The sequence below is a fragment of the Mixophyes fleayi genome, unplaced genomic scaffold, assembly GCF_038048845.1.
Source record: "Mixophyes fleayi isolate aMixFle1 unplaced genomic scaffold, aMixFle1.hap1 Scaffold_1747, whole genome shotgun sequence".
Classification (NCBI taxonomy): domain Eukaryota; kingdom Metazoa; phylum Chordata; class Amphibia; order Anura; family Limnodynastidae; genus Mixophyes; species Mixophyes fleayi.
The window spans coordinates 62,501-72,053 of record NW_027446067.1 but is presented as its reverse complement, the minus strand read 5'-3'; the positions used below and the strand labels follow the sequence as shown (position 1 = coordinate 72,053).

Genomic DNA, 9,553 nt, shown 5'->3' with positions numbered 1-9,553 from the left:
TTTTGTGATTTCTCCTGCTCAGAAAGACTTAGAAAGTTGATAATTGTGGGCAATGTTAGAAATGTCATGAGAAACAAGAATTATGTAAAAGGATTGATGTAAGTCATTGTTTCCAAGAGAAAGGGAGACAGGAGTGTAAAAAAGCGTTGTTTTTGGACGGCAATGAAGAAATGACTATATTTTGCGATTTCTGTTGCTCAGAAAGAATTAGAAAGTTGATAATTGTGGGCAATGTTAGAAATGTCATGAGAAATAAGAATTATGTAAAAGGATTGATGTAAGTCATTGTTTCCAAGAGAAAGGGAGACTGGAGTGTAAAAAAGCGTTGTTTTTGGACGGCAATGAAGAAATGACTATATTTTGCGATTTCTCCTGCTCAGAAAGACTTAGAAAGTTGATAATTGTGGGCAATGTTAGAAATGTCATGAGAAACAAAAATTATGTAAAAGGATTGATGTAAGTCATTGTTTTCAAGAGAAAGTGAGACTGGAGTGTAAAAAAGCATTGTTTTTGGACGGCAATGAATAAATGACTGTTTTGCGATTTCTCTTGCTCAGAAAGACTTAGAAAGTTGATAATTGTGGGTAATGTTAGAAATGTTATGAGAAACAAGAATTATGTAAAAGGATTGATGTAAGTCATTGTTTCCAAGAGAAAGGGAGACTGGAGTGTAAAAAAGCGTTGTTTTTGGACTGCAATGAAGAAATGACTATGTTTTGCGATTTCTCCTGCTCAGAAAGACTTAGAAAGTTGATATTTGTGGGCAATGTTAGAAATGTCAGGAGAAACAAGGATTATGTAAAAGGATTGATGTAAGTCATTGTTTCCAAGAGAAAGGGAGACAGGAGTGTAAAAAAGCGTTGTTTTTGGATGGCAATGAAGAAATGACTATGTTTTGCGATTTCTCCTGCTCAGAAAGACTTAGAAAGTTGATAATTGTGGACAATGTTAGAAATGTCATGAGAAACAAGAATTATGTAAAAGGATTGATGTAAGTCATTGTTTCCAAGAGAAAGGGAGACAGGAGTGTAAAAAAGCGTTGTTTTTGGACGGCAATGAAGAAATGACTATTTTTTGCGATTTCTCTTGCTCAGAAAGAATTAGAAAGTTGATAATTGTGGGCAATGTTAGAAATGTCATGAGAAATAAGAATTATGTAAAAGGATTGATGTAAGTCATTGTTTCCAAGAGAAAGGGAGACTGGAGTGTAAAAAAACGTTGTTTTTGGACTGCAATGAAGAAATGACTATGTTTTGCGATTTCTCCTGCTCAGAAAGACTTAGAAAGTTAATAATTGTGGGCAATGTTAGAAATGTCAGGAGAAACAAGAATTATGTAAAAGGATTGATGTAAGTCATTGTTTCCAAGAGAAAGGGAGACAGGAGTGTAAAAAAGCGTTGTTTTTGGACGGCAATGAAGAAATGACTATGTTTTGCGATTTCTCCTGCTCAGAAAGACTTAGAAAGTTGATAATTGTGGACAATGTTAGAAATGTCATGAGAAACAAGAATTATGTAAAAGGATTGATGTAAGTCATTGTTTCCAAGAGAAAGGGAGACAGGAGTGTAAAAAAGCATTGTTTTTGGACGGCAATGAAGAAATGACTATTTTTTGCGATTTCTCTTGCTCAGAAAGAATTAGAAAGTTGATAATTGTGGGCAATGTTAGAAATGTCATGAGAAATAAGAATTATGTAAAAGGATTGATGTAAGTCATTGTTTCCAAGAGAAAGGGAGACTGGAGTGTAAAAAAAACGTTGTTTTTGGACTGCAATGAAGAAATGACTATGTTTTGCGATTTCTCCTGCTCAGAAAGACTTAGAAAGTTAATAATTGTGGGCAATGTTAGAAATGTCAGGAGAAACAAGAATTATGTAAAAGGATTGATGTAAGTCATTGTTTCCAAGAGAAAGGGAGACAGGAGTGTAAAAAAGCGTTGTTTTTGGACGGCAATGAAGAAATGACTATGTTTTGCGATTTCTCCTGCTCAGAAAGACTTAGAAAGTTGATAATTGTGGACAATGTTAGAAATGTCATGAGAAACAAGAATTATGTAAAAGGATTGATGTAAGTCATTGTTTCCAAGAGAAAGGGAGACTGGAGTGTAAAAAAGCGTTGTTTTTGGACTGCAATGAAGAAATGACTATGTTTTGCGATTTCTCCTGCTCAGAAAGACTTAGAAAGTTGATATTTGTGGGCAATGTCAGAAATGTCAGGAGAAACAAGAATTATGTAAAAGGATTGATGTAAGTCATTGTTTCCAAGAGAAAGGGAGACTGGAGTGTAAAAAAGCATTGTTTTTGGACGGCAATGAATAAATGACTGTTTTGCGATTTCTCTTGCTCAGAAAGACTTAGAAAGTTGATAATTGTGGGCAATGTTAGAAATGTCATGAGAAACAAGAATTATGTAAAAGGATTGATGTAAGTCATTGTTTCCAGGAGAAAGGGAGACAGGAGTGTAAAAAAGCGGTGTTTTTGGACGGCAATGAAGAAATGACTATGTTTTGCGATTTCTCCTGCTCAGAAAGACTTAGAAAGTTGATATTTGTGGGCAATGTTAGAAATGTCAGGAGAAACAAGGATTATGTAAAAGGATTGATGTAAGTCATTGTTTCCAAGAGAAAGGGAGACAGGAGTTTAAAAAAGCGTTGTTTTTGGATGGCAATGAAGAAATGACTATGTTTTGCGATTTCTCCTGCTCAGAAAGACTTAGAAAGTTGATAATTGTGGACAATGTTAGAAATGTCATGAGAAACAAGAATTATGTAAAATGATTGATGTAAGTCATTGTTTCCAAGAGAAAGGGAGACTGGAGTGTAAAAAAGCGTTGTTTTTGGACGGCAATGAAGAAATGACTATATTTTGCGATTTCTCCTGCTCAGAAAGACTTAGAAAGTTGATAATTGTGGGCAATGTTAGAAATGTCAGGAGAAACAAGAATTATGTAAAAGGATTGATGTAAGTCATTGTTTCCAAGAGAAAGGGAGACAGGAGTGTAAAAAAGCCAACTGGGAATACAAGGTGCTGTAGGTTTATTTTTTTCGTTTTTTTTTCTCTCTTGTTCCTGCTTCCTTCAATGCTGGTGTTGAGATGTATAAGAGATGTAGGTCAGTAGGCAAACAATACATACAATAATATACCCTGAACGTGCCCAATCTCATTTCATCTTGGAAGCTAAGTAGGACTGGGCTTGGTTAGTACTTGTATGGGAGACCACCTGGGAATACCAGGTGCTGTAGGTTTTTTTTTTTTCGTTTTTATATCTCTATTGTTCCTGCTTCCTTCAATGCTGGTGTTGAGATGTATAAGAGATGTAGGTTAGTAGGCAAACAATACCTACAGCCACACCCCCCTTAACAAGCCCAAACTCGTCTGATCTTGGAAGCTAAGCAGGGCTGGGCCTGTTTAGTACTTGTATGGGAGACCACCTGGGAATACCAGGTGCTGTAGGTTTGTTTTTTTTCGTTTTTTATTCTCTATTGTTCCTGCTTCCTTCAATGCTGGTGTTCAGATGTATAAGAGATGTAGGTTAGTAGGCAAACAATACATACAGCCAATCCACCCTGAACAAGACCAATCTCGTCTTATTTTGGAAGCTAAGCAGGGCCGGAACTGGTTAGTATTTGGATGGGAGACCACCTGGGAATACTAGGTGCTGTCGTTTTTATTTTTTTTCGTTATTTTTTCTCTCTTGTTCCTGCTTCCTTCAATACTGGTGTTGAGATGTATAAGAGATGTAGGTCAGTCGGCAAGCAATACCTACAGTCATCCACCCTGAACATGCCCAATCTTGTCTGATCTTGTAAGTTAAGCAGGGCCAGGCCTGGATAGTACTTGGTTGGGAGTCGACTTGGGACTACCAGGTGCTGTTTGTTTGTTTTTTTCGTTATTTTTTTTCTCTTGTTCCTGCTTCCTCCAATGCTGGTGTTGAGATGTATAAGAGATGTAGGTCAGTAAGTAAGCAATACCTACAGTCATCCACCCTGAACATGCCCAATCTCATCTGATCTTGAAAGCTAAGCAGGGTCGTGCCTGGTTAGTACTTGGATGGGAGACCGACTGGGAATACCAGGTGCTGTAGGTTTATATTTTTCAGGTTTTTTTCTCTCTTGTTCCTGCTTCCTTCAATGCTGGTGTTGAGATGTATAACAGATGTAGGTGAGTAAGCAAGCAATCCCTACAGCCATACCACCCTGAACAAGCCCAAACTCGTCTGATCTTGTAAGCTAAGCAGGGCCAGGCCTGGTTAGTACTTGGATGGGAGACCACCTGGGAATACCAGGTGCTGTAGGTGTTTTTTTTTCTCTCTTGTTCCTGCTTCCTTCAATGCTGGTGTTGAGATGTATAAGAGATGTAGGTCAGTAGACAAGCAATACCTATAATAAACCACCCTGAACATGCCCAATCTCATCTGATCTTGGAAGCTTAGCAGGGCCGGGCCTGGTTAGAACTTGGATGGGAGAGCACCTCGGAATACCAGGTGCTGTAGTTTTTTTTTTTCGTTTTTTTTTCTCTTTTGTTCCTGCTTCCTTCAATGTCGGTGTTGAGATGTATAAGAGATGTAGGTCAGTAGGCAAGCAATGCCTACAGTCAACCACCCTGAACAAGACCAATCTTGTCTGATCTGGGAAGCTAAGCAGGGCTGGGCCTGGTTAGTACTTGAATGGGAGACCACCTGGGAATACCAGGTGCTGTCGGATTTTTCTTTCTCTCTTGTTCCTGCTTCCTTCTATGCTGGTGTTGAGATGTAGGTCAGTAGTCAAGCAATGCCTACAGTAAACCACCCTGAACATGCCCGATCTCGTCTGATCTTGGAAGCTTAGCAGGGCCGGGCCTGGTTAGTACTTGGATGGCAGAGCACCTGGGAATACCAGGTGCTGTAGGTTTTTTTTTTTCATTTTTTTTTCTCTTTTGTTCCTGCTTCCTTCAATGCTGGTGTTGAGATGTATAAGAGATGTAGGTCAGTAGGGAAGCAGTGCCTACAGCCATACCACCCTGAACAAGCCAAAACTCGTCTAATCTTGAAAGCTAAGCAGAACTGGGCCTGGTTAGTACTTGGATGGGAAACCAACTGGGAATACCAGGTGCTGTAGGTTTATTTTTTTCGTTTTTTTTTCTCTCTTGTTCCTGCTTCCTTCAATGCTGGTGTTGAGATGTATAAGAGATGTAGGTCAATAGACAAACAATACATACAATAAACCACCCTGATCGTGCCCAATCTCATTTCATCTTGGAAGCTAAGCAGGACTGGGCTTGGTTAGTACTTGGATGGGAGACCACCTGGGAATACCAGGTGCTGTAGGTTTTTTTTTTTCGTTTTTATATCTCGCGTGTTCCAGCTTCCTGCAATGCTGGTGTTGAGATGTATAAGAGATGTAGGTCAGTAAGCAGGCAATACCTACAGCCACACCACCCTTAACAAGCCCAAACTCGTCTGATCTTGGAAGCTAAGCAGGGCTGGGCCTGTTTAGTACTTGGATGGGAGACCACCTGGGAATACCAGGTGCTGTAGGTTTGTTTTTTTTCGTTTTTTATTCTCTATTGTTCCTGCTTCCTTCAATGCTGGTGTTGAGATGTATAAGAGATGTAGGTTAGTAGGCAAACAATACAGACAGCCAATCCACCCTGAACAAGACCAATCTCGTCTTATTTTGGAAGCTAAGCAGGGCCGGAACTGGTTAGTATTTGGATGGGAGACCACCTGGGAATACTAGGTGCTGTCGTTTTTATTTTTTTTCGTTATTTTTTCTCTCTTGTTCCTGCTTCCTTCAATACTGGTGTTGAGATGTATAAGAGATGTAGGTCAGTCGGGAAGCAATACCTACAGTCATCCACCCTGAACATGCCCAATCTTGTCTGATCTTGTAAGTTAAGCAGGGCAAGGCCTGGATAGTACTTGGTTGGGAGACCACTTGGGAATACCAGGTGCTGTTTGTTTGTTTTTTTCGTTATTTTTTTTCTCTTGTTCCTGCTTCCTCCAATGCTGGTGTTGAGATGTATAAGAGATGTAGGTCAGTCGGGAAGCAATACCTACAGTCATCCACCCTGAACATGCCCAATCTCATCTGATCTTGAAAGCTAAGCAGGGTCAGGCCTGGTTAGTACTTGGATGGGAGACCGACTGGGAATACCAGGTGCTGTAGGTTTATATTTTTCGGGTTTTTTTCTATCTTGTTCCTGCTTCCTTCAATGCTGGTGTTGAGATGTATAACAGATGTAGGTGAGTAAGCAAGCAGTCCCTACAGCCATACCACCCTGAACAAGCCCAAACTCGTCTGATCTTGTAAGCTAAGCAGGGCCAGGCCTGGTTAGTACTTGGATGGGAGACCACCTGGGAATACCAGGTGCTGTAGTTTTTTTTTTTCGTTTTTTTTCTCTCTTGTTCCTGCTTCCTTCAATGTCCGTGTTGAGATGTATAAGAGATGTAGGTCAGTAGGCAAGCAATACCTACAGCACTACACCCTGAATAAGCCCAATCTTGTCTGATCTTGGAAGCTAAGCAGGGATGGGCATGGTTAGTACTTGGATGGGAGACCACCTGTGAATACCAGGTTCTGTAGGTGTTTTTTTTTCTCTCTTGTTCCTGCTTCCTTCAATGCTGGTGTTGAGATGTATAAGAGATGTAGGTCAGTAGACAAACAATACCTATAATAAACCACCCTGAACATGCCCAATCTCATTTCATCTTGGAAGCTAAGCAGGACTGGGCTTGGTTAGTACTTGGATGGGAGACCACCTGGGGATACCAGGTGCTGTTGGTTTGTTTTTTTTTCGTTTTTTATTCTCTCTTGTTCCTGCTTCCTTCAATGCTGGTGTTGAGATGTATAAGAGATGTAGGTTAGTAGGCAAACAATACATACAGCCACACCACCCTGAACAAGACCACTCTCGTCTTATCTTGGAAGCTAAGCAGGGCCGGACCTGGTTAGTATTTGGATGGGAGAGCACCTGGGAATACTAGGTGCTGTCGTTTTTTTTTTTTTTCGTTATTTTTTCTCTCTTGTTCCTGCTTCCTTCAATGCTGGAGTTGAGATGTATAAGAGATGTAGGTCAGTCGGGAAGCAATACCTACAGTCATCCACCCTGGACATGCCCAATCTTATCTGATCTTGTAAGCTAAGCAGGGCCGGGACTGGTTAGTACTTGCATGGGAGACCACCTGGGAATACCAGGTGCTGTTTGTTTCTTTTTTTTCGTTATTTTTTTTCTCTTGTTCCTGCTTCCTCCAATGCTGGTGTTGAGATGTATAAGAGATGTAGGTCAGTCGAGAAGCAATACCTACAGTCATCCACCCTGAACATGCCCAATCTCATCTGATCTTGAAAGCTAAGCAGGGTCAGGCCTGGTTAGTACTTGGATGGGAGACCGACTGGGAATACCAGGTGCTGTAGGTTTATATTTTTCGGGTTTTTTTCTCTCTTGTTCCTGCTTCCTTCAATGCTGGTGTTGAGATGTATAACAGATGTAGGTGAGTAAGCAAGCAGTCCCTACAGCCACACAACACTGAACAAGTCCAATCTCATTTAATCTTGAAAGCTAAGCAGATCCGGGCCTGGTTAGTACTTGGATGGGAGAGCACCTGGGTATACCAGGTGCTGTGGGGTTTTTTTTTCTTTTTTTTTTCTCTCTTGTTCCTGCTTCCTTCAATGCTGGTGTTGAGATGTATAAGAGATGTTGGTCAGTAAGCAAGCAATACCTACAGCCACACCACCCTGAACAAGCCCACTCTCATCTGATCTTGGAAGCTAAGCAGGGTTGGGCCTGGTAAGTACTTGGATGGGAGCCCACCTGGGAACTCCAGGTGCTGTAGGTTGTTTTTTTCGGGGTTTTTTCTCTCTTGTTCCTGCTTCCTTCAATGCTGGTGTTGAGATGTAATACCTACAGCCACACCACCCTGAACAAGCCCAATCTCATCTGATCTTGAAAGCTACGCAGCACCAGGCCTGGTTAGTACTTGGATGGGAGACCACCTGGGAATACCAGGTGCTGTAGGCTTTTTCTTTGTCATTTTTTTAACTCTCTTGTTCCTGCTTCCTTCAATGTTGGTGTTGAGATGTATAAGAGATGTAGGTCAGCAAGTAAGCAATACCTACAGCCACACCGCCCTGAACAAGCCCAATGTCATCTGATCTTGGAAGCTAAGCAGGCCTGGGCCTGGTTAGTACTTGGATGGGAGACCACCTGGGAATACCAGGTGCTGTAAGTTGTTTTTTTTTCGTTTTTTTTTCTCTCTTGTTCCTGCTACCTTCAATGCTGGTGTTGAGATGTATAAGAGATGTAGGTCAGTAAGGAAGCAATAGCGACAGTCAACCACCCTGAACATGCCCAAACTCGTCTGATCTTGGAAGCTAAGCAGGGCTGGTCCTGGTTAGTACTTGAATTGGAGACCACCTGAGAATACAGAGTGCTGTTGGGTTTTTTTTTTTCGTTTTTTTTCTCTCTTGTTCCTGCTTCCTTCAATGCTGGTGTTAAGATGTATAAGAGATGTAGGTTAACAAGCAAGTAATACATACAGTCAACCACCCTGAACATGCCCAATCTCTTCTGATCTTGGAAGCTAAGCAGGGCCAGGCCTGGTTTATACTTGGATGGGAGACCACCTGGGAATACCAGTTGCTGTAGGTTTTTTTTTTTCATTTTTTTTTTCTCTCTTGTTTCTGCTTCCTTCTGTGCTGGTGTTGAGATGTAGGTCAGTGGGCCAGCAATACCTACAGCTACACCACACTGAACAAGCCCAATCTCATCTGATCTTGAAAGCTAAGCAGGGCTGGGCTTGGTGAGTACTTGCATGGGAGACCACCTGGGAAAACCAAGTGCTGTAGGTTTTCGTTTTTTTTCGTGTTTTATTCTCTCTTGTTCCTGCTTTCTTTAATGCTGGTGTTGAGATGTATAAGAGATGTATGTCAGTAGGCCAGTAGGCAAGCAGTACCTACAGCCATACCACCCTGAACAAGTCCAAACTCGTCTGATCTTGTAAGCTAAGCAGAGCCGTGCCTGGTTAGTACTTGGATGGGAGACCACCTGGGAATACCAGGTGCTGTAGGTTTTTTTTTTCCGTTTTTTTTTTCTCTCTTGTTCCTGCTTCCTTCAATGCTGGTGTTGAGATGTATAAGAGGTGTAGGTCAGTAGGCAAGCAATACCTACAGTCAACAACCATGAACATGCCCAATCTCATCTGATCTTGGAAGCTAAGCAGGGCCAGGCCTGGTTAGTACATGGATTGGAGACCACCTGGGAATACCAGGTGCTGTAGGTTTTTTTTTTTCATTTTTTTTCTCTCTTGTTTCTGCTTCCTTCTATGCTGGTGTTGAGATGTAGGTCAGTGGGCAAGGAATACCTACAGCTACACCACACTGAACAAGCCCAATCTCATCTGATCTTGAAAGCTAAGCAGGGCTGGGCTTGGTTAGTACTTGCATGGGAGACCACCTGGGAATACCAAGTGCTGTAAGTTTTCGGGTTTTTTCGTGTTTTATTCTCTATTATTCCTGCTTTTTTAATGCTGGTGTTGAGATGTATAAGAGATGTATGGCAGTAGGTCAGTAGGCAAGC

The 9,553-nt window shown here is 41.4% G+C and overlaps 2 non-coding genes and 21 pseudogenes across 2 annotated transcripts; all 23 read left to right on the top strand.

Moving 5' to 3' along the window:
- The first annotated feature begins 3,335 nt into the window (after positions 1-3,335).
- Positions 3,336-3,454, top strand: LOC142118520 (5S ribosomal RNA; annotated as a pseudogene).
- Positions 3,455-3,967: 513 nt separating this feature from the next.
- LOC142118529 (5S ribosomal RNA) lies at positions 3,968-4,085 on the top strand (annotated as a pseudogene).
- A 91-nt stretch (positions 4,086-4,176) lies between these two features.
- On the top strand, positions 4,177-4,295 carry LOC142118542 (5S ribosomal RNA; annotated as a pseudogene).
- Positions 4,296-4,583: 288 nt separating this feature from the next.
- Positions 4,584-4,701, top strand: LOC142118477 (5S ribosomal RNA; annotated as a pseudogene).
- Positions 4,702-4,769: 68 nt separating this feature from the next.
- On the top strand, positions 4,770-4,887 carry LOC142118458 (5S ribosomal RNA; annotated as a pseudogene).
- A 91-nt stretch (positions 4,888-4,978) lies between these two features.
- Positions 4,979-5,097, top strand: LOC142118469 (5S ribosomal RNA; annotated as a pseudogene).
- Positions 5,098-5,188: 91 nt separating this feature from the next.
- Positions 5,189-5,306, top strand: LOC142118488 (5S ribosomal RNA; annotated as a pseudogene).
- Positions 5,307-5,397: 91 nt separating this feature from the next.
- On the top strand, positions 5,398-5,516 carry LOC142118543 (5S ribosomal RNA). Its single transcript, XR_012683095.1, has one exon. It is a non-coding gene; the product is annotated as a 5S ribosomal RNA (ribosomal RNA).
- A 304-nt stretch (positions 5,517-5,820) lies between these two features.
- On the top strand, positions 5,821-5,938 carry LOC142118459 (5S ribosomal RNA; annotated as a pseudogene).
- Positions 5,939-6,029: 91 nt separating this feature from the next.
- Positions 6,030-6,147, top strand: LOC142118526 (5S ribosomal RNA; annotated as a pseudogene).
- A 91-nt stretch (positions 6,148-6,238) lies between these two features.
- LOC142118546 (5S ribosomal RNA) lies at positions 6,239-6,357 on the top strand (annotated as a pseudogene).
- Positions 6,358-6,445: 88 nt separating this feature from the next.
- LOC142118501 (5S ribosomal RNA) lies at positions 6,446-6,565 on the top strand (annotated as a pseudogene).
- Positions 6,566-6,644: 79 nt separating this feature from the next.
- On the top strand, positions 6,645-6,762 carry LOC142118515 (5S ribosomal RNA; annotated as a pseudogene).
- A 305-nt stretch (positions 6,763-7,067) lies between these two features.
- On the top strand, positions 7,068-7,185 carry LOC142118490 (5S ribosomal RNA; annotated as a pseudogene).
- Positions 7,186-7,277: 92 nt separating this feature from the next.
- On the top strand, positions 7,278-7,395 carry LOC142118525 (5S ribosomal RNA; annotated as a pseudogene).
- Positions 7,396-7,695: 300 nt separating this feature from the next.
- LOC142118448 (5S ribosomal RNA) lies at positions 7,696-7,814 on the top strand. Its single transcript, XR_012683087.1, has one exon. It is a non-coding gene; the product is annotated as a 5S ribosomal RNA (ribosomal RNA).
- A 63-nt stretch (positions 7,815-7,877) lies between these two features.
- On the top strand, positions 7,878-7,996 carry LOC142118447 (5S ribosomal RNA; annotated as a pseudogene).
- Positions 7,997-8,088: 92 nt separating this feature from the next.
- LOC142118535 (5S ribosomal RNA) lies at positions 8,089-8,207 on the top strand (annotated as a pseudogene).
- A 301-nt stretch (positions 8,208-8,508) lies between these two features.
- Positions 8,509-8,626, top strand: LOC142118470 (5S ribosomal RNA; annotated as a pseudogene).
- An 81-nt stretch (positions 8,627-8,707) lies between these two features.
- LOC142118530 (5S ribosomal RNA) lies at positions 8,708-8,826 on the top strand (annotated as a pseudogene).
- Positions 8,827-8,928: 102 nt separating this feature from the next.
- Positions 8,929-9,047, top strand: LOC142118404 (5S ribosomal RNA; annotated as a pseudogene).
- Positions 9,048-9,139: 92 nt separating this feature from the next.
- On the top strand, positions 9,140-9,257 carry LOC142118449 (5S ribosomal RNA; annotated as a pseudogene).
- Positions 9,258-9,336: 79 nt separating this feature from the next.
- Positions 9,337-9,455, top strand: LOC142118537 (5S ribosomal RNA; annotated as a pseudogene).
- Positions 9,456-9,553: the final 98 nt, after the last annotated feature.